The sequence below is a fragment of the Eurosta solidaginis genome, chromosome 3 (genome assembly GCF_040869045.1).
Source record: "Eurosta solidaginis isolate ZX-2024a chromosome 3, ASM4086904v1, whole genome shotgun sequence".
NCBI classification, from domain to species: domain Eukaryota; kingdom Metazoa; phylum Arthropoda; class Insecta; order Diptera; family Tephritidae; genus Eurosta; species Eurosta solidaginis.
Window position 1 is genome coordinate 281,546,494 of NC_090321.1, and position 20,842 is coordinate 281,567,335.

The 20,842-nt window shown below is 40.4% G+C and overlaps 1 long non-coding RNA gene across 1 annotated transcript; it reads right to left on the reverse strand.

The window, feature by feature from the left end:
• Positions 1–1,113: 1,113 nt before the first annotated feature.
• LOC137245686 (uncharacterized) lies at positions 1,114–20,820 on the reverse strand. Its single transcript, XR_010951386.1, has 3 exons — positions 20,684–20,820; positions 1,268–1,515; positions 1,114–1,217 (listed from the first exon to the last, which is right to left on the reverse strand). It is a non-coding gene; the product is annotated as an uncharacterized lncRNA (long non-coding RNA).
• Positions 20,821–20,842: the final 22 nt, after the last annotated feature.

Consider the following 20,842-nt stretch of genomic DNA (forward strand, 5'->3'; position numbering starts at 1 on the left):
GTCTTTTTTGGAACTGGACTATTGCTGTTTTGATCAGACGGTCTTCCCCTCTTTCTATTAGTGGTAATAAGACCAGCGTGTATCATCCCATCGGCAATTTCCGCTTTAAATTCTAGCAACGATTTTTTTGCCGGACCTTGGTTTTGAATACAATGCCTCTTGTACAATAACCAGGCATTGACAACACAAACGTCTAAAAGGTGATAAAATATGCGTAGATAGTACTTTTTTGTTCCTATTTTTGATCTATAGAGCGCAACCAACATATCGCTCAGGTCCACCTCACCCATAAAGTGCACATATTGGGAGACAATATTTGGCCGTGAAACTTCCACGTGTTTTTTTTTTATCTTTAGACGACCACCTCGAAACATTTTCTACTGGTTCGATTCCATAAATTGATGATCCAAAATAAATTGGTTTATTGTCTAACCATTTGACAGCATATATGTTTTCACGCCTTTCGGTTCTGAAGTCGAACGATCCTCTACCTTGGCGTTTCAGAGTTTTATCGCACGCCAACTGGCATTTTGGAAGTCTATTGTGTCTCACCGTTCCTGTAAAGAACATGCCATTTTCCTTCGACGCACTTATAAGTTTATATGATGTAAACGAATTATCTGTAAACACTTTGAAGTTCTGGTTTTTCGGCAGACTTTCACACAATTTTAAAACAACATCTCCGCTTATACCTAACTCCGTCTTATTATGAACTGTGCTCTTCCCAGTATAAACCTCAAAATCATACATAATTCCACTTGCACCATTTCGTGCAAATATTTTTATTCCCCATTTATGCGGTTTGCTGCTTATATATTGTTTTAAACTATTTTTGCACTTCGTTGGGATTAGAACCTCATCAATGGAGTTCATCTCCTCAGGTTCAACCTTTAAAAAGTTTTCCCTTACGGCGGTAAAAAATGGACGTATCTTGAAAAGACGATCATATTGCGGATCAGATCTTTATTTCATTTTGTTGTTATCATTTATATGAAAATTCTTTTTTATGATATCAAATCGATTTCTGGGCATAACATCAGCAATAGGTGCAAATCTAGTGGATTCAGCCCAGTATAATCGATACTGCGGCATATGTACTATGCTAGATAATAAATTTATTATTTTTATACGCCAATTCAATTGCTGACCAAATGACTCTGAAATATTTTCTGCATCTTGCTGAAGCTCTTCTGATGTCAATTCAATGTTATATTCCTCTAAATGAGCCGATGTTAATGGAGTAAATTAGGATTAATTTAAAAGTTACCTAACGCCGTTACTATAGCTGACTCTTCCGTATGAATTTCTTCTATGTTGCCCAATGTAAAGGTTTTTTCTAAAATATCGTACTCTTCACCATTTTGTTCGCCGTATTCCTCTTCTGATTCATATCCCTCCAGTATTTTCAAAATCTCTCTTTCATTTCCAAAAAGATTCCTTCTAGAACGCGACATATGTGACGGACTTATTCCTGCTGAGGTGTGCCCAGTCCGTCCATATATTTGATGGGAGAACCTATTCCGATGAAAAAAAATAGACAAAGGAGTTCTGAAAAACGTTATAAAGTTTATTCAAAAAATTCAATGCCCTTAAGAGCTACTCCTATTCTTTGCCCCTGTCTAAATAAGAGTAGCTGAGGTAGAACCCCTCTGCTAGCTCTCCGTCAGTTGGAGTAGAAACCTCCTACTGAATATAAAATAATTCACGAAATGAAGTAGAAACCTTCAGGTCGTGTTGGTCAGTGGTAGAAGCCCACTGACTCGTATGCCTATCTCCTAGCTTCTGATCTTACAAGCTAATTTGCCGCCCTTATATACGATTCTGTACGCCGGTGGACAGTTATTTCCTAAAAACAATTCATTGTAATAATTCCTCAGTTATAAAATTATGTAGGACTGCCCGCAGGCAGTCAGCAATTTTACAATAACAATTATAAAAGTGGGAAATGCAAAAATCGAATTCTAGTTTAACCCTACTTTCGCTGTATTCTATTGGTACATACATACGCTTACATGCTAACATGCGTTTTCCCTCTTTCCATTATCGTACATATGGTGGTACATCGGTATATATACATATATGCATATTTTCGATCATGTATGACGATCCGCTATCCCGGCATTTCATATGGCGCCCGAGCAGGCTTATAAATAAAAACACATATGGCACCCAAGCAGACTTAAGGAAGATCAAGGAAATCAACAAGGCTTTACATAAAGGATGTTCAAAGGAAGGTAACAGCGACATACGGAAATCAAGTCAAAACAACGATATACGATGCAACAACCAGGCACATACGCAACCACTATGGATCGGGTAAGAAAATGGGGCTTGAAATACGACGGGGGCAAGGATCCTCTAGGGTTCATAGAACGCGTGGAAGAACTGGCAGAAGGATACGAAATAAACGTCAACTCGATACCAAGAGCATTGCCGGAGCTACTCAAAGACAAAGCGTTGGTTTGGTACCGAAATAACAACCGGAGTTGGAAAGAGTGGGACTCATTCAAGAAAGACTTCCTAAAATTTTTCCTCAGCTCCAGATATTTTGAACAGGTGGACGACGAGATACGAGCACGCATGCAAAGACCAGGAGAGAAGTTCAAGGATTATGTGCTAGCACTACAAGGGCTGATGCGACATGCCAACTACACCGAAGACAAAAAGCTAAACCGCATATACAGGAACTCCTGCAGAGAAATCCAGCTGTATGTTAAAAGAGGCGAGATCAGCAGCCTGGAAGAATTGGTAAGTTTGGTAGAAGATTATGAAAATATTACCCCTGCCAGAGATCCGATGCGACCAATGGCAAGACCATTTGTACCAAGGCGCCCAGAAGAACGTTACCAATATATACAGGCAGAGGAGCGGGAACAGCAGACAGAGAAACAACCATGCCAGAAATCAGACCCGGCACCAAGATACATCGATACAAACACGGCGTGCAGACGATGCGGAGGAGGCGGCCATGTCGCATACGGTTGCCGTAGCGCTCGCATCGAATTCTGCTGGACATGCGGAAAAGTAGGCACACTCACACGAAATTGTTGTAGACGAACGCAGGGAAACGGCCAGAGACCTCATTGGCACCGAGGAGTGGGGTCTCCCCAAACGCAACCTCGGGAAAACTAAACACGTTAAGACATACAAAGGGCCGGATCTTGGCGAATATTACGGTGAATGGCGAAGAGGTAGTAGCAGCAATCGACACAGGGGCGACGCGAAGCTTTGTGAGTGGGACATTGGCAAGAAGGCTGAAGACAGGTATATTCAAGGCGATAGAAACACGAGTGATACTGGGAGATGGCAAACCGAAGACGATCATAGAAGCGGTAGATGTTGAAGTGGGAATGAGTAACCAAGTGCTGCAAAATGAAATGCTAATCCTACCAGGACTAGTCGACGAAGTGGTGCTTGGAACGGATTACCTAGCGAAGGTGAAAATGGAGATGAGATGCGGAGAACAAACGCTAACCTTGAACACAAACAATCAGGAGGAGGATGCGGTCACTTGTACAACAATGGTCGGAAGTAGAAATGAAAGTAGTCACAAAGATAACAGCCTAAAAGTTGCGAACACAGACAAGTCGGTGAGTAAATTTCTCAACAAAGAATTACAGATGTTCCAAGAGATGTCAGGTGTATCCAACATGGCCACGCACAAGATAGTGATGAGAGACGACCGCCCCATAAAACAAAGATATTACCCGAAGAATCCCAAGATGCAAGAGATTATTAATAAGGAAATCGATGAGCTTATCGAGAAAGGTTGCATCGAACCTTCTAGAAGCCCGCACAGCGCACCAATAGTTTTGGCAAGGAAGAAAAATGGTAAGTGGAGACTGTGCGTAGATTACCGCCAACTAAACGCAAGGTCAGTACCAGACGCATACCCGTTACCCCGTATCCAACACATCCTGGACAGATTGAGAAGTGCTCGGTTTATCAACAGCCTCGATTTAAAAAACGGATATTGGCAAATCCCCATGGAAGAAAACAGCAAACAATACACCGCATTCACTGTACCCGGACGTGGGCTATATCAATGGAAAGTAATGCCGTTCGGTCTACACTCAGCCCCAGCAACTTTCCAGAGAGCACTCGATCACGTTATAGGACCAGAGTTGGAGCCTTACGCATTCGCATATCTAGATGACATCATCATTACGAGCAAAACATTGGAAGAACACATAAGACACCTGGCGGAAGTATTTCAACGGCTGCGAGGAGCAAACCTTAAGATAAACCCGGAAAAATGTGAGTTTTTTAAGAAAAGTTTAAAGTATCTAGGTCATGTCGTTAGCGAGGAAGGCATTCACACGGACCCGGACAAGATAGCAGCCATCAAAGAGTTGACACCGCCAAACAATTTACTCGAACTACGAAGATTCCTAGGAGTGGTATCGTGGTACAGGAGATTCGTCTCAGACTTTTCACAAGTTTCACACCCGTTGACGTCAATGCTAAAGAAAGGAAGGAAGTGGAAGTGGTCGGAAGAGCAGCAGTCGGCATTCGAAGCATTAAAAGCCACACTCACCCAAGCACCTGTACTAGCTTGCCCAGATTTTTCGAAGAAGTTTTGCCTACAGACGGATGCAAGCGATTTTGGCGTCGGAGCAGTGCTCACCCAAGGATCAGACAGCGAAGAACGAGTGATTGCTTATGCGAGTCGCCGACTTAACAAGGCAGAAACAAATTATTCCCCGACAGAGAAAGAATGTTTGGCAATAGTGTGGGCGATAAGGAAGATGAGACCCTACCTAGAGGGATACACGTTCACGGTAATCACAGACCACCTAGCTCTAAAATGGTTAAACGCAATAGACAGTCCGACGGGACGGATTGCTAGATGGGCACTAGAACTACATTAATACTCATTCGACGTACAGTACCGGAAAGGAAAGCTAAACGTGGTGGCAGATGCACTTTCGAGACAGCCGATGGACGAGCAACTAACTACGTTGACAGTAGAGCAAGGCAAAGTCGAGTGCAAGTGGCTAAAAGCGAAGATTACAGAGGTAAGAAAGGCTCCGGGGAAATTCCCAGACTATGTGATCGAGGACGGAAAGCTCTACAGGAGAATAGAGAGTCAAGTTGATGGTGAAGACGCAGTACCGTGGAAGCTATGTGTACCGACCCCACAGAGACGCAGAGTGCTGGCGGAAATTCATGACACACCAAGCGCAGGACACATGGGCGTTCGAAAATCTATTGCACGAGCGAGGACACGATATTACTGGCCCGGAATGTTCAGAGACGTAAGGAAGTGCGTACAACAATGTCATGGATGTCAGGAAAAGGCCGCGGGTAAGATGTTAACTAAAATTCCAGAAGAACCGTCGGCAACAGTGTGTGCAGACTTTGTTGGTCCAATGCAACGCTCAAAACATGGTAATACAATGGCATTAGTTTTCGTTGACAGATTTTCAAAATGGGTGGAGATAATGGCAATTAGAAAGGCAACAACAGAAAGCGTAGTACGAGGATTTAGAGAGAGAATTTTGGCACGATTTGGCATTCCAAAGGTATTAATCACAGACAACGGAGCGCAGTTCGTGAGCAAACGTTTTAAGAAGTATTTGGAGGAGCTTGGCGTAAAACACCAGCTGACAACACCATACACACCGCAGGAGAATCCGACAGAAAGAGCGAACCGCAACATCAAGAGGTTGATAGCACAGTTTTCAGGGAATGAGCAGAGAAAATGGGACGAGCTGATACCAGAGATAACACTCGCATTAAACACAAGCGTATGCGAATCGACAGGGTACAGTCCAGAATATGTAGTACAAGGCAGAGAACCAAGGATTCCCAATAGCCCTTACGACGAGCACACATTCGGTTCAGGTGAGAGAGTAGCTAATCCAGCGCAGAAATCGATGAAGATGAGGGAGATATTCGAGATGGTACGACGGAAGCAAGAGCGAGCATCAGCAGAGCAAGCAAAGCATTATAATTTAAGAAGAAGGCAATGGCGACCGGCTATAGGCGACCTAGTGCTGGTAAAGGAGCATCAGCTGTCAAAAGCGGTGGATAACTTTGCAGCCAAACTAGCGCCCAGGTACAGTGGACCCCACCGGGTAACGAACTTTGTATCACCAGTGATCGTAGAGCTAGACAAAGTTTTCAGAGGAAGGAGGAGGACAGCCCACTTAAGTGAGCTGAAAGCATACCACGCAACCGACGCCGCCGACAACAATGAATCCAGAAAGCAAAGGCATGAACAGAAGAGCGCTAGTGAAGATCAAATCCCGTCAACATCGTCCAATCGAACAACAAACAATATCTCCGAGGTACAACAACAGAGAGAGAACAGCGAGGTAGCCATCTGTGGTACGCTCACACGAGTCAGCGAAGAGACCGAGAGACAAAATGAGGAGGACCAAAGTATAAGCCAACAACTGATAGCATACAGAGACGCTCAAGTGCAAAACAATACGGAGAATCAGTTACGAACATTTTCAGAAAATCAGGTACAGGTCGCTCGAGGAACCCAGGTACAGATCGTGAGAGGATCGATACCTGGAGCAAGATTACACCTAGGAAGACAGTTTGCTATAGCAGCCCTAAATGAACACACACCCAGAGACAACTCCGGAATAACGGACTATAACGTGATATCTACTGCAACTCGAAACAAATCGGTAGTAACGTACACGCCCAACCGCAACAGTATCAAATCATACACGAAGAAACTTCATTCCAAGAAGTACCCGGACTTCGAATCAACCACTAAAGCCCGGTAAACTCTAACCACAATTACATAATCACATAAATGTACTCCTTAACTAGGCTCAAGATATACCACGTTTTTACAAAAAAAAAAAAAAAAAAAATTTCCACCCTAAGGAAAATCCACCAGTTTTTCATTTACAGTATAGACTGGAATCACACACCACCGATGGGAAAGGAAGCAAAATGCCAACAATGAACGACGACAGCGAAATATTAAACCGTATGGCCAGCGAGGTCAACGACAGTCTCAACGACAACAACAGCGACATATTGAGCCTGATGGCCAGCGAGGCCAGTGGTAGCATCAACAGCAGCAACGACAACCATGACGACAGCGACGACGAAGGCAGTGTGAGCGAACACTACTTCCGAGTACGGATCACACGCACCGGCACGGTGACCGTAAGCTTCGCTGCGGTAGGTGAGGGGGGAGTGTGAGGACCCCAAAACCGAGGGTTTTGTACCCTCACAACATATACCTATTTTTCAATTTTTCTTACATACATGTTATACAAGAATTGAATCTAACTCTGAATTTAACATTTATACATTTCTATGACATGAATTATATCTTTATGAATTACACGTCAAAACACATACATGCGGTTGCATATTGAATTATTATTTACTAAATTGAAGGATAAACCAGACTTGCGTACTTTTGCACGCAAGCAAAATATTTACATTTTTCGCCCACATAAGGTTCAAATATAGGTCACCCTAACATACACTAAAACATTTGGAAGGGAAATGGAAACGCACAAAACTTAAAATTATGCCGGTCAACCAACCCTTTGCGCATCCAATGCACTCAGCCACAAATACACATACCATAGATGAATGGATTTGCAACTCTTTGTTTCGAGAGAGCGCTGTCAAAATGCACATTTTTTATAACATTTATCAATGATGCCACTCCAAACAAAAATTAATAGATCTGAAAATGGGGATTTTTGACATACATTTCGGCGATTATAGTTTCAATCATTTAATAAATTGATAGTCGTCAAATATTAATTTCTTTGAACTTATTTTACAATAATACGACTAGTTAGAGTTAAATATAAACAAATCTAAGTAAAACTAACATTTCGATTAAATTAATTAGTCAAATATTGTAACTGCATTTAACTCGCAGTGAAAACCATATATCCTTTTGAAATTTCAGTAAATCGGAACTATGATATAATAATTAACATTATTTAATGGATAGGGCTTATCCTACATGTCTGGCGTTCCAGGTTCTGTGATCAAGATGGACTGGTTGCATCGGGAGTTCATATTTACAAAACCTGCTTTTAGTGATAACTTTTGAATGGTAAATAATATTTACCCTCCGCCTTCGAACTAATAATACTTACACTAAAACAAGTATTTTTATCCTTTTTCCCATAATTTTTGAACGCTATTCTACAGTTATAGGTCAAACTAAAGTTTACCAAAATTTTTTCACGTTTTTCGTTTTGGCTGGCACATTTTTTGTTCTGGCACCCGCTTCAGCTGGCGCGAGGGATTTATCTGTGATTGTTGCCAGCAACAACTAGAAGATAAATCCCTCGTGAGAGCGAAAATATGAGAGCATAAACAAAAGATTCGTATCAATCTGATCTATGACACATACATAATAATTTGGATAAACAAAGATCAGCAGTAAAAGTCGCCAAACTAAGCGCTGCTACTAATTGGGACTTTTCTCTACATACATACTTACGTACAAGCATACGGCACACCAACGCACGTCCTAAGCAGAAGCCGAAAGCATCAAACGAGGCCAACATACGCATAAACACAAATGATCGAATTCGATAGGTAAAGCAAAGACTGGAAAACACGGCAGGCATACAACAAGCGTACGTACGAGATTTGGCACATTGTTCGCTATGTATATTAGGGCTCCCTAAAATTGGGATATGAAATGCCGGGATAGCGGATCGTCATACATGATCGAAAATATGCATATATGTATATATACCGATGTACCACCATATGTATGATAATGGAAAGAGGGAAAACGCATGTTAGCATGTAAGCGTATGTATGTACCAATAGAATACAGCGAAAGTAGCGTTAAACTAGAATTCGATTTTTGCATTTCCAACTTTTATAATTGTTATTGTAAAATTACTGACTGCCTGCGTCCAGTCCTACATAATTTTATAACTGAGGAATTATTACAATGAATTGTTTTTAGGAAATAACTGTCCACCGGCGTACAAAATCGTATATAAGGGCGGCAAATTAGCTTGTAAGATCAGAAGCTAGAAGATAGGCATACGAGTCAGTGGGCTTCTACCACTGACCAACACGACCTGAAGATTTCTACTTCATTTCGTGAATTATTTTATATTCAGTAGGAGGTTTCTACTCCAACTGACGGAGAGCTAGCAGAGGGGTTCTACCTCAGCTACTCTTATTTAGACAGGGACAAAGAATAGGAGTAGCTCTTAAGGGCATTGAATTTTTTAAATAAACTTTATAACAATTTTTGTTGTTATATCGGCCTACTGATTTTAAGATCGCGGGTTCGAATCGAGCTCAAGGCCTAACAATAATTTTTTATCATTATTATTGTTATGATAAATTTTTTCTTAATTGAAAAAATTTTTAAATTAGAATAGAAGAAAGAAAAAATTTAAGACAACTGCCAAAGCTCGTTGTATAGATCCATTTCGGGAACTGCTAAATTCCTTCATCGGCAACGTTTAGGCGCCGCTGCTATAACCATTCAGCCACCACAGCGGTTTTTTGTTTGTCTTCATTAATCCTACTTCTATTCTGGTTCGTGCCAATTGATATTCACAACACTGCGACATCTGTTGCAGAATAGCTGTGAAAATTGGACTTGTTTGTTGGCAATGCTGCCATAGTGTCATATTTTATTGACACTTTTTTCCCCGTGCTCTGGGATGTATTAACAATTTTTGTTGTTATATCGGCCTACTGATTTTAAGATCGCGGGTTCGAATCGAGCTCAAGGCCTAACAATAATTTTTTATCATTATTATTGTTATGATAAATTTTTTCTTAATTGAAAAAATTTTTAAATTAGAATAGAAGAAAGAAAAAATTTAAGACAACTGCCAAAGCTCGTTGTATAGATCCATTTCGGGAACTGCTAAATTCCTTCATCGGCAACTTTATAACGTTTTTCAGAACTCATTTGTCTATTTGTTTTCATCGGAATAGGTTCTCCCATCAAATATAGGAACCCTGGACGGACTGGGCATACCTCAGCAGTGGGCTTCTACCACTGATCAGCTCGACCTGAAGGTTTCTACTTCATTTCGTGATTAATTTTATATTCAGTAGGAGGTTTCTACTCCAACTGACGGAGAGCTTAGCAGAGGGGTTCTACCTCAGCTACTCTTATCTAGACAGCGACTGAGAGTAGGAGTAGCCATTGAGGACATCGATTTTTTTGAATAAATCTTATAACGTTTTCGAAACTCCTTTGCTTATTTATTTCAAGCGGAATAGGTTCTCCCACCAAACATAGGAACCCTGGACGGACTGGGTATACCTCAGCAGAAATAAGTCCGTCACATTCTATGAAAATATTATAAAACAATTAGCTACCGAAACGCTCGTGAAAATTAAGGGGCACTGCAAAATTATCCAAATTAACAACCATTTTATCCCAATGTAGCCATGTGGCTACCAATGAATTATATAACATATTTTCACAATTACAAGCATCTTTCACTTTTTAATTACTGCAATACGTTTATCAAGAATTAACTTACACGAAAAAAATTTGTTTATTCCAAGGATTAAAAGAATGGTATATATTTTATTTATACGAAATTAATAAAGTCGAATGATATAAAGCACGCGTGGGTCGCCAAACATCTGTCAAAATTTTTCAATGTTTCCAATGGAAAGTTAGAGATATTAGGGGCGAAATCAGTGAATCAGTGTTGCCTTTCAACATTCGTTTTTATCATAATGAAGAAATTCTCCAACTAGACCTACATATCTGTGCTTTTAGTTTGGTAGCCATATGGCTACCATGGAAAGGAAAGGGTTAAAATGTATTGTCACGGATATTAGCATCACTAAATTATCCCATCACTAAGGCGATGCTAAGGCCATGCCAAGCAGTATTTACGTCAATAATTAAATCAAGTATACACATATATAAGGCAGCCCAGAGAGATGTCACACACAGATGCATTTACTTATATGCCTATGTGCGCAAACTACAAACATTCACATCAATAATTCAATCTTTATGTATCTATGTACATAAACGAATAAATAATTGCGTCTACACATATGTACGTATACGAGCAGCGGAGCGGCAATGCACAAACACGTGCATATATCTTATCTGAGTTGTCACCAGAGAGAGCAATAATTGGTGCACGTAGTTGTGGCTGGCGATTTTGTAGCCGAAACAACTAGTAAGTTCTGGAAATCGAAGAGCCTAGAAGTATGCAGCGTAAACTATAAAAGCGGGGCAAGCGAGTAAGAAGTAATCCAGTTTGATTTGAGTTGTCACGCAGTTTGATTTAAACACGATAACAGTTGTGAAGTATAAGTGTTATTCAAAGTAGTCTAATAAAGACCGTTTTGCATTATTAAATATTCGATTTATTTATTCGACAATTTAGCGATGCGAACGTAAGAAGCAAGTTGAAAATAAGCGGACATGGCAAAGTTAAGTGAATTAAGGATCCATCAACTGAAAAAGGAGTTGGAGAACCGTGGATTGAATACAACCGGCAATAAGGTCGAACTTCAAGCACGGCTACGAGAGGTAATGGAGTCGGAGGGAATTAATGTGGACGATGATGTCTTTCATTCTGGTGGCGACGAGACAACAACAAAAATTGAGGAGAAAAATTAATCACCGCAGACAATGGCGAACACAGACTTGAATATGATATTGGCTACAATATCGGCACAAATGTCCGAAATGTCATCACAAATATCCACCAACATGTCATCACAACTGGAAGAACAAAAGACAAATATAACATCCCAACTGGAATCACGTATAGCATCCCAACTGGAGTCGCAAGAGATACGTATAACATCTAAGATGGAAGCACAAGAGGAGCGCTTATCATTGCAGGTGGCGCAAATGTCTTCGCAGTTGAAAGCACAGGAAGCAAGGGTGACATCAAAGCTGGGAGCACAGGATACAAAAATTGTGCAGCTCGAGAACCTAATTGATGCTGAGATAGAAGCTTTGAGAGGTCGTATACAGGAGTTGCAATTAAATCGCCCAACAGTTTCAGCGAGTAATCCAAAGGTAAAGACACCATCCTTTGACGGTTCTGTTCCTTTTCAGGTCTTTAAGCTACAGTTTGAGAAGACCGCAGCAGTGAACAACTGGAATGTGGAAGATAAAGTTGACGCGCTCTTCGTAGCATTGAAAGGACCAGCTGCCGAAATCTTACAGACTATTCCAGAGTACGAACGGAACAGTTATGACGCATTGATGGCTGCTGTAGAACGACGTTATGGAAGCGAGCATAGAAAACAGATATTCCAAATTGAGTTGCAAAACCGCTACCAAAAAGCAAATGAGACATTGCAGGAGTTTGCTTCAGATGTTGAAAGGTTGGCTCATCTCGCAAATGCGGACGCACCCGTGGAATACACCGAGAGGGTAAAAATCCAGAGTTTTATAAATGGCATACGAGACGTGGAAACGAAGCGAGCTACATACGCGAGCCCAAAACTGACATTTGCTGAAACGGTATCACATGCATTGACTCAGGAAACTGCCTCCCTATTAAGTAAGCCAGCATATTAGGCTCATCGTGTAGAAGTAGAAAGGCCAGAATGGGTAGACACAATTTTGGAAGCACTGAAGGGATCACAACAGAAAAATGCCGGAGTTAATAAATGTTTCAAGTGCGGCAACCCAGGTCATATTGCACGACATTGCAGCACCGGTCCCAATAGCTCCAACAATGTGGGTGGCCGTAAACGCAGAGCTGAAGGAGATGAGCAAATCTCCAAGTCCACTCAATCGTTAAACTAAAGCGAGTCAGCCGCAAGGGGCGACAGCTGGCTCCCTCAATTGAATGCCCCATAATCTCTATCTCACAAATTGGAAGAAGGTCAAACAATCTTACTATCGCAGGACATGTGGATGGAAAGGAACGTTTACTGACTGTAGATACGGGTGCATCTCATTCCATCATTCGAGCGGATTTAGTCAACAAGAAGATAACACCATTGCATGGAGCAAGATTGTGTACAGCCACTGGAGAAGACAGCACGGTTCTAGGAGAAGTATCATGTGAAGTCGCAATTGGGAACGTCGCGGTAGTACACAATTTTATAGTGGCAGAGATTGTTGATGAAATCATAATTGGAGTGGACTTCTTAATCGACCAGGGCATCAAGATCGACATGCAAAGCAAGACGATGCGATATAAGAACATGGATGTACCACTTAATTTCGGTTACGAGAGAGGCTACAGCAGTAAACGAGTGCTGGTGGAAGAGAGTCAGCGAATACCACCAAAATCCGAAGCAGTCATCTGGGCACAGGTTGATGGAGATTGTGGGACAAACAAATTGTGGGTTGTCGAAGCAGCAAACAAATCAGCACTGAACATACTTGTAGGAAAAACCCTGGCTATGACAAAACAAGATGGACGTGTTCCAGTAAGAGTACTCAATGAGTTCAATTCACCACTCAAACTGACTAAAGGAGCTATTTTGGGAAGATGCCAAGAGGCTGAAGTAGTTATTAACTGTGAACAGCTCCAGGAACACGTTTCAGCTAGTAATACTAATCTTTCAAATGACATCACGGCATGGACGCAGGGGCTAGAGGAAGCATATCAGAGTAAGGCAAAACAACTGCTCCTAAAGTACGCGAACATATTTGACCAGGATGGTTCTAAACCAGGCCGCACCAACGTTGTGAAACATCAAATTGACACTGGAGATGCGAGGCCGATCCGTCAAGCTCCACGTAGTGTTCCACTGGCGAAGCGGCAAGTTGTGAGTCAAATTATACAAGAAATGAGCGACAGCGGCGTCATCGAACCATCAGCTAGTCCCTGGAGCTCACCGGTAGTACTTGTAAAGAAGAAGGATGGAAAAATGAGGTTTTGCGTGGACTACCGGAAGTTGAATGACGTTACGAAAAAGGATAGCTACCCATTGCCAAGAATTGACGACACTCTGGACTCGCTCTCTGGTACGAAATGGTTTTCCACACTGGACTTGAAAAGCGGCTACTGGCAAGTGGAGGTAAAGGGGGAAGACAAAGAGAAAACAGCCTTCAGCGTCGGAGATGGTCTTTGGCAATTTACAGTAATGCCCTTTGGACTATGTAATGCACCAGCTACTTTCGAGAGACTCATGGATCAGGTATTGAAAGGACTACATTGGAAAACATGCTTGGTGTACCTGGACGACATCATCGTATTGGGCAAGAATTTCGATGAACATCTTAAGAACTTGGAGGAAGTTTTCCAAAGAATAGCTGGCGCTGGTCTGAAGTTAAGTCCCAAAAAGTGTGCGCTGTTTAAAAAGGAAGTAAATTATTTGGGTCACAAGGTAACGACAGAGGGCATCTGCACTGCGAACGAAAAGATAGAGGCTGTAAAGGATTGGCCAAGACCACAGAACCTACATGAATTAAGAAGTTTCCTTGGGCTGTGCACATATTACCGCCGATTTGTACCACATTTTTCCAGCGTAGCCCATAGCCTCCATGAGCTTACAAGAAAAAATAGATCTTTTGAATGGAAGAAGGAGCAAGAAGTGGCTTTCCAAACATTGAAGGAGCGTTTGTGCACTGCCCCAATGTTAGCATATCCGATTCCAGGAGCAACATTTATTCTAGATACAGATGCGAGTGGATATGCTATAGGAGGCGTTTTATCACAACTGGTCGATGGACAGGAGAAGGTAGTTGCATATTACAGCCGTTCGATTGGAAAACCAGAGAGGAACTACTGCGTTACGCGGAGAGAGCTGTTGGCATTGGTAGAGTGCGTTAAACATTTTCACAAATACCTCTACGGCCAGCGATTCCGTGTCAGGACAGATCACGCAGCTTTAAAATGGCTACTGCAGTTCCGTAATCCGGAAGGACAATTGGCACGGTGGATCGAGCGACTACAAAGCTATGACTTTTCCATTGAGCATCGAAAAGGTAGTACCCATGGAAATGCCGATGCAATGTCACGAAGACCATGTAGTTTGGAATGCAAGCACTGTTCAAAAGCCGAGGCTAAAGAAGACATTACAGATGTCCGGCTAATGACTATAACATGTACAGATGAATGGGACAAGGAACAGCTAAGAAAGTGCCAGCTAGAAGATGCAGATCTGTCACGTGTTATGCAAAGGCTCGAACGAAATGAAAGACCAAACAGAGAAGAGATGTCAGCAGAGAGTCCCATTGCGAAGTCATATTGGGCACAGTGGAACAGTTTGGAATTGGTATCCGGTTGCCTTCATCGAGTATGGGAGAGTGAGGATGGTAAATACAAGAATAAACTGATAGTTGTTCCCAGAAAGAGGATTCCTGATGTGCTCAGCGAGCTGCATAATGGTCCAAGCGGAGGTCATCTTGGAATCACGAAGACGCTCGAGAAGATTAAACAGAGATTCTATTGGGTTGGTTGCCGTCAGTCGGTCACTGAGTGGATTGCGAACTGCGAGGTTTGCAGCAGAGCGAAAGGGCCCAGAACACGAAGTCATGGCCAGATGAAGCAATATAACTCAGGTGCGCCATTTGAAAGGATCGCTATGGATGTCGCCGGTCCATTTCCTACTAGCAACGGCGGAAACAAATATGTACTGGTAGTTATGGATTATTTCAGCAAATGGCCAGAGCTATACCCAATCCCAAATCAAGAAGCGGAAACGGTAGCAGACGTTTTTATAAACAATTGGGTTGCAAGGTATGGTGTACCAATGGAGTTACATTCTGACCAAGGCAGGAATTTCGAATCAGCTGTGTTCCAGGAAATGTGTAAGTCATTGGGCATTCGAAAAACACGGACAACTGCATTGCATCCTCAATCCGATGTTATGGTAGAACGATTCAATAGAACATTGGAGGAGCACTTAAGGAAAGTAGTGGACAAGTACCATAAAGAATGGGATACCCGCATACCATTATTCTTGATGGCTTACCGATCAGCAGTGCATGAGACAACGGGCCAAACCCCTGCAAAAGTAATTTTTGGCAATGACCTTAGACTGCCAGCTGATTTGAAGTTTGGGATAGATGCCAATGCGGAGAGAAATGTCAGGAAATCCACTAGTGATTTGGAAGAAGAGCTAAGAGAAATACATGATCTAATAAGGCAACGAACAAAGATTATGAGTAACAAGATGAAAGCCATATATGATAAAGCAATTAATTCAGAAGGTTTTCAGGAAGGAGATTTGGTGCTGTTATACAACCCACAACGTAAAAAAGGTTTGTCCCCGAAATTGCAGTGTAATTGGGAAGGCCCACACAAAGTTGTAAAACGGATCAACGATGTAGTGTACCGCATACAAACCATCGGTAAACCACGAACCAAAATGAAGGTGGTCCATTTGGAAAGGCTAGCAACGTTTAGATCGAGAGATTTGTCTGATCGGGACGATCAGATTTAGGTGGAGGGCAGTGTCACGGATATTAGCATCACTAAATTATTCCATCACTAAGGCGATGCTAAGGCCATGCCAAGCAGTATTTACGTTAATAATTAAATCAAGTATACACATATATAAGACAGCCCAGAGAGATGTCACACACAGATGCATTTACTTATATGCCTATGTGCGCAAACTACAAACATTCAAATCAATAATTCAATCTTTATGTATCTACATAAACGAATAAATAATTGCGTCTACACATATGTACGTATACGAGCAGCGGAGCGGCAATGCACAAACACGTGCATATATCTTATCTGAGTTGTCACAAGAGAGAGCAATAATTGGTGCACGTAGTTGTGGCTGGCGATTTTGTAGCCGAAACAACTAGTAAGTTCTGGAAATCGAAGAGCCTAGAAGTATGCAGCGTAAACTATAAAAGCGGGGCAAGCGAGTAAGAAGTAATCCAGTTTGATTTGAGTTGTCACGCAGTTTGATTTAAACACGATAACAGTTGTGAAGTATAAGTGTTATTCAAACTAGTCTAATAAATACCGTTTTGCATTATTAAATATTCGATTTATTTATTCGACAATTTAGCGATACGAACGTAAGAAGCAAGTTGAAAATAAGCGGAGTTACAGTAAATTCGTTACAGTATTTATAATTTGTAATAATCTAAGTTTTAGGCTTAAAACGCCTTAATAAAAAATAAATATATAATAGGGGGACTCATGTAACCGTATAAATGCCTTATAAAGTGTGTAAACGTATAAATTTATCTAGTTTACGCACGAGCTGTCAAATTTTGTATGAAAAATCATTTACACAATAGGGGGACTCATGATAGCATATAAACTTATAAGATGTAAAATTATATCCATTTACACACGCGGTTATATGAACGCACCTAGTAATACTCTTGATAAACTTGATTGTTTTTCAGCTGTATTATTTCCAAAAAATTTTTTTGATTGTTATACAAATTAAAAAATACCAAGATTAAGTGTAAAATCAAAACTAAAACGCCTTTACTTGCTGATGTTGGAGATTTTTGATGAAAATGCCGTCTGTAATGTCTGCAAGGTTGCATTCCTTTGAGTTTACCGCGTTTACACAATGAAATGTGCGCGTAAATTTATACAAATCGTGGAAATGATTTTTCATACAAAATTTGACAGCTCCTGCGTAAACTAGATAAATTTATACGTTTACACACTTTATAAGGCATTTATACGGTTACATGAGTCCCCCTAATTTGTATAAATTTACGCGCACATTTCATTGTGTAAACGCGGTAAACTCAAAGGAATGCAACCTTGCAGACATTACAGACCGCATTTTCATCAAAAATATCCAACATCAGCAAGCAAAGGCGTTTTAGTTTTTATTTTTCACTTAATCTTGGTATTTTTTAATTTGTATAACAATCAAAAAAATTTTTTTTGGAAATAATACAGCTGAAAAACAATCAAGTTTATCAAGAGTATTACTAGGTGCGTTCATATAACCGCGTGTGTAAATGGATATAATTTTACACCTTATAAGTTTATATGCTATCATGAGTCCCCCTAATAAATATATAAAAATACTCTTTAATACCTTCCATTTGATACCCATGTCATACAAACACATTCCAGGGTTACCCTAGGTTCATTTTCCTACATGGTGATTTTCTCTTATTTTGTCTGCTCTCAGCTGAGTATGTAATGTTCGGTTACACCCGAACTTAGCCTTTCTTACTTGTTTGACTTAAAATGTTTAATGGGTAAACTTAAATTTTTGCAACGGCATGCATTATTGGCTAAATATTTTTGAAAATCGCTGGATTACAGATTAAAACTAATTCAACCGATAGCATAATGGATAACTACCCACCAATATAGGACAAATTGGGTACATTTTGGATTGAATTTGTGTGTTTGTTTTCCATATTTTCCGAAAAATTATTTTTACCTTCTTTTGGGTAAATATTTGGGTATTTACCCATTTTTACCATATATAACCAATTTACCACTTGTATTTACCCCTTTCCCATCTCTAGCCATTTGTTACAATGACAATAGTATCCAAAGACCTAGCAAAACCGTCTAGATTTTTCACTCACTAACCATTCAATGAAGTAATATGAGATAATTAAGAATTAGATTATTGTTTGGAAGATTGAGTTCAATAAGGGCTGTAGAAAACCTGACTAATTATTTCATTAAGTCTCTGTCTGAAATAGGCATACAAGTTTCAAACCGTTTGACAAAGCAGCTACAATACTCAAAATCAAATATTTGGCGCGAATTACCTCCGTGGAGATCTAGGCGGAGCTTCTCTTCAAATTTGCCTCGTGCTCCTTTTAATTCTCCTTACAAATTTTCGCGACGTGACCTACATGTTTTAAGCCGACTCCGAACGGCATCTGCAGATGAGTTTTCGCTGAGAAGTTATTCACGGTAGAAATACACTCGGAGTGTTTGCCCAATCACTGCCGAGGGGCGGTTAGTCAATTTTAATTCTGACTTCATTCTAAATTTTGATGTTACTTTGCGAGTCGAACCCAGGACCCTCGGTATGGTAAGCGGAGCACACTACTACGGCGGCTGCAATACTATGTGGGGATAAAAATAATGTTGCACTGTCGCTAGTCCCTCCTGCGGTTCATTGTATTATTAATACTCCTATGGCAACATCCCCAGAAGGCGATACAAATTTGTTTAAATTTAAAGAAATTGCATGTAACTCTCTCTTCGATGTATTCTGTATGAGATGTGTTACCATTGTGAATGATAACTCAGTGTGGTATCTTATCTGTCAAATGCCTGACAGGATGTTCAATATGGCTACTTTTTAGCGTTTTGACAGGGTGTTCAATATGGCGGCGCCTATCTTCAGCGGGTGATAGAAAGAGATACAGAATGAGACAGCGATAGTCAAATAAAAATAAGGTGATCCAATCACTTTGGAATTTTGACGTCTATGCAGAAGATATCACACTTAGTTATCATTCACAATGATGTGTTACATTACATGCAATTTCAGCTCCCTTAAATGCTACATTTGTTTTGACAGGGTGTTCAATATGGCGGCGCCTATCTTCAGCGGGTGATAGAAAGAGATACAGAATGAGACAGCGATAGTCAAATACAAATCAGGTGATCCAATCACTTTGGAATTTTGACGTCTATGCAGAAGATGTCACACTTAGTTATCATTCACAATGATGTGTTACATTACATGCAATTTCAGCTCCCTTAAATGCTACATTTTTAGACCTTCGATATAAAAACCTACTTAGGAAGACAGGCGTTTAATTATGTTAGAAGTCGTTTAGAAGTATTTTCAGCTCTTTTTTTTTGGTGCAAATTTAAATTACAGCTGGTCTTGTGTCTTAAATAGATTCATATATGGCCCATTACGGCGCAAAACACCCAAAAGCTGTTGAAAATTTTCCAAAAATGTAGTGAAACATTATGGCACATTAACGGCCGGAAATCAGCGGATATTAATACTTTTTTAAAAAATTTTGACACTCAACTACCCGCGCAATGCAATTTTGACATTAGTCCATCTTGTTAAAAAAAAAGAGTATATGGTATTTTTATATACATATCTCATTTGCTGCAACGTCGTCATATCTCAAAAAACACAATTTTCCAGGAGAGCCATTCAAAGATTTTAACTGCCATATGTTGCGCATATAAAGGCATATTTTCATTTTTATACCACGTGCTAAATTTTTAACTGATAACGAATATTTTTTTATACAACATAGATCATGATATTGGGTACGTTTATAAGTTATTAACTCAAAAGTCATGTTTTTTGAGTTATGACGACGTTGCAGCAAATGAGCGATATGTTTGAATGTATGTCGCCGTACTGCCTCCTTGCATGGTTTCGGCATGTGAAAATTAACCTTTTGGAGTGCTCTCAGAGAGCGATACTTTTATATCTATCATGGCGGAACCATACAGGGGCAGCACGATGACATACCTACAAACATACATAAAAGTTCCATGTACATACTTATTTCATAAAATATGTTAGGCTTAATAGGAGTTCAATCAGACTCCTAAATATGAGTCCGATCAGATTCCTTTTACGCTCATAAACAGCTCATAATTCGTATATGACTCTTTCCAGTCATTTGTATGCATTACGCATTTTATAAGGATTCATGGCGGATTTTGACGCTAGGCATTAAAAATAGGGTATCATAACGCGAAACCTTGTTAGAAAGTGCGATTTGGAATGAAAACCGTTAAGGGTGGGACATACCGTTGGCAGCGCTATTCGTAGACATAATAAGGTACGTCACACCAACTACGGTATAACGCGGAAGAAATTTGTTGATACAATTAAATAAGTCCAAAATACTTACATCCATTGTTAATATGCAGATAATTAAGAAGCATTAGCCGAATCGTCCAAACAGGAAAAGCGCTTATACCAAATTACAAAAGGAACAGCAAATTTAATTTGAATGAAAATTTTTGCAAAATAAAATTTCAATATCTGACCTGAAGTTGCTTTGTTTACT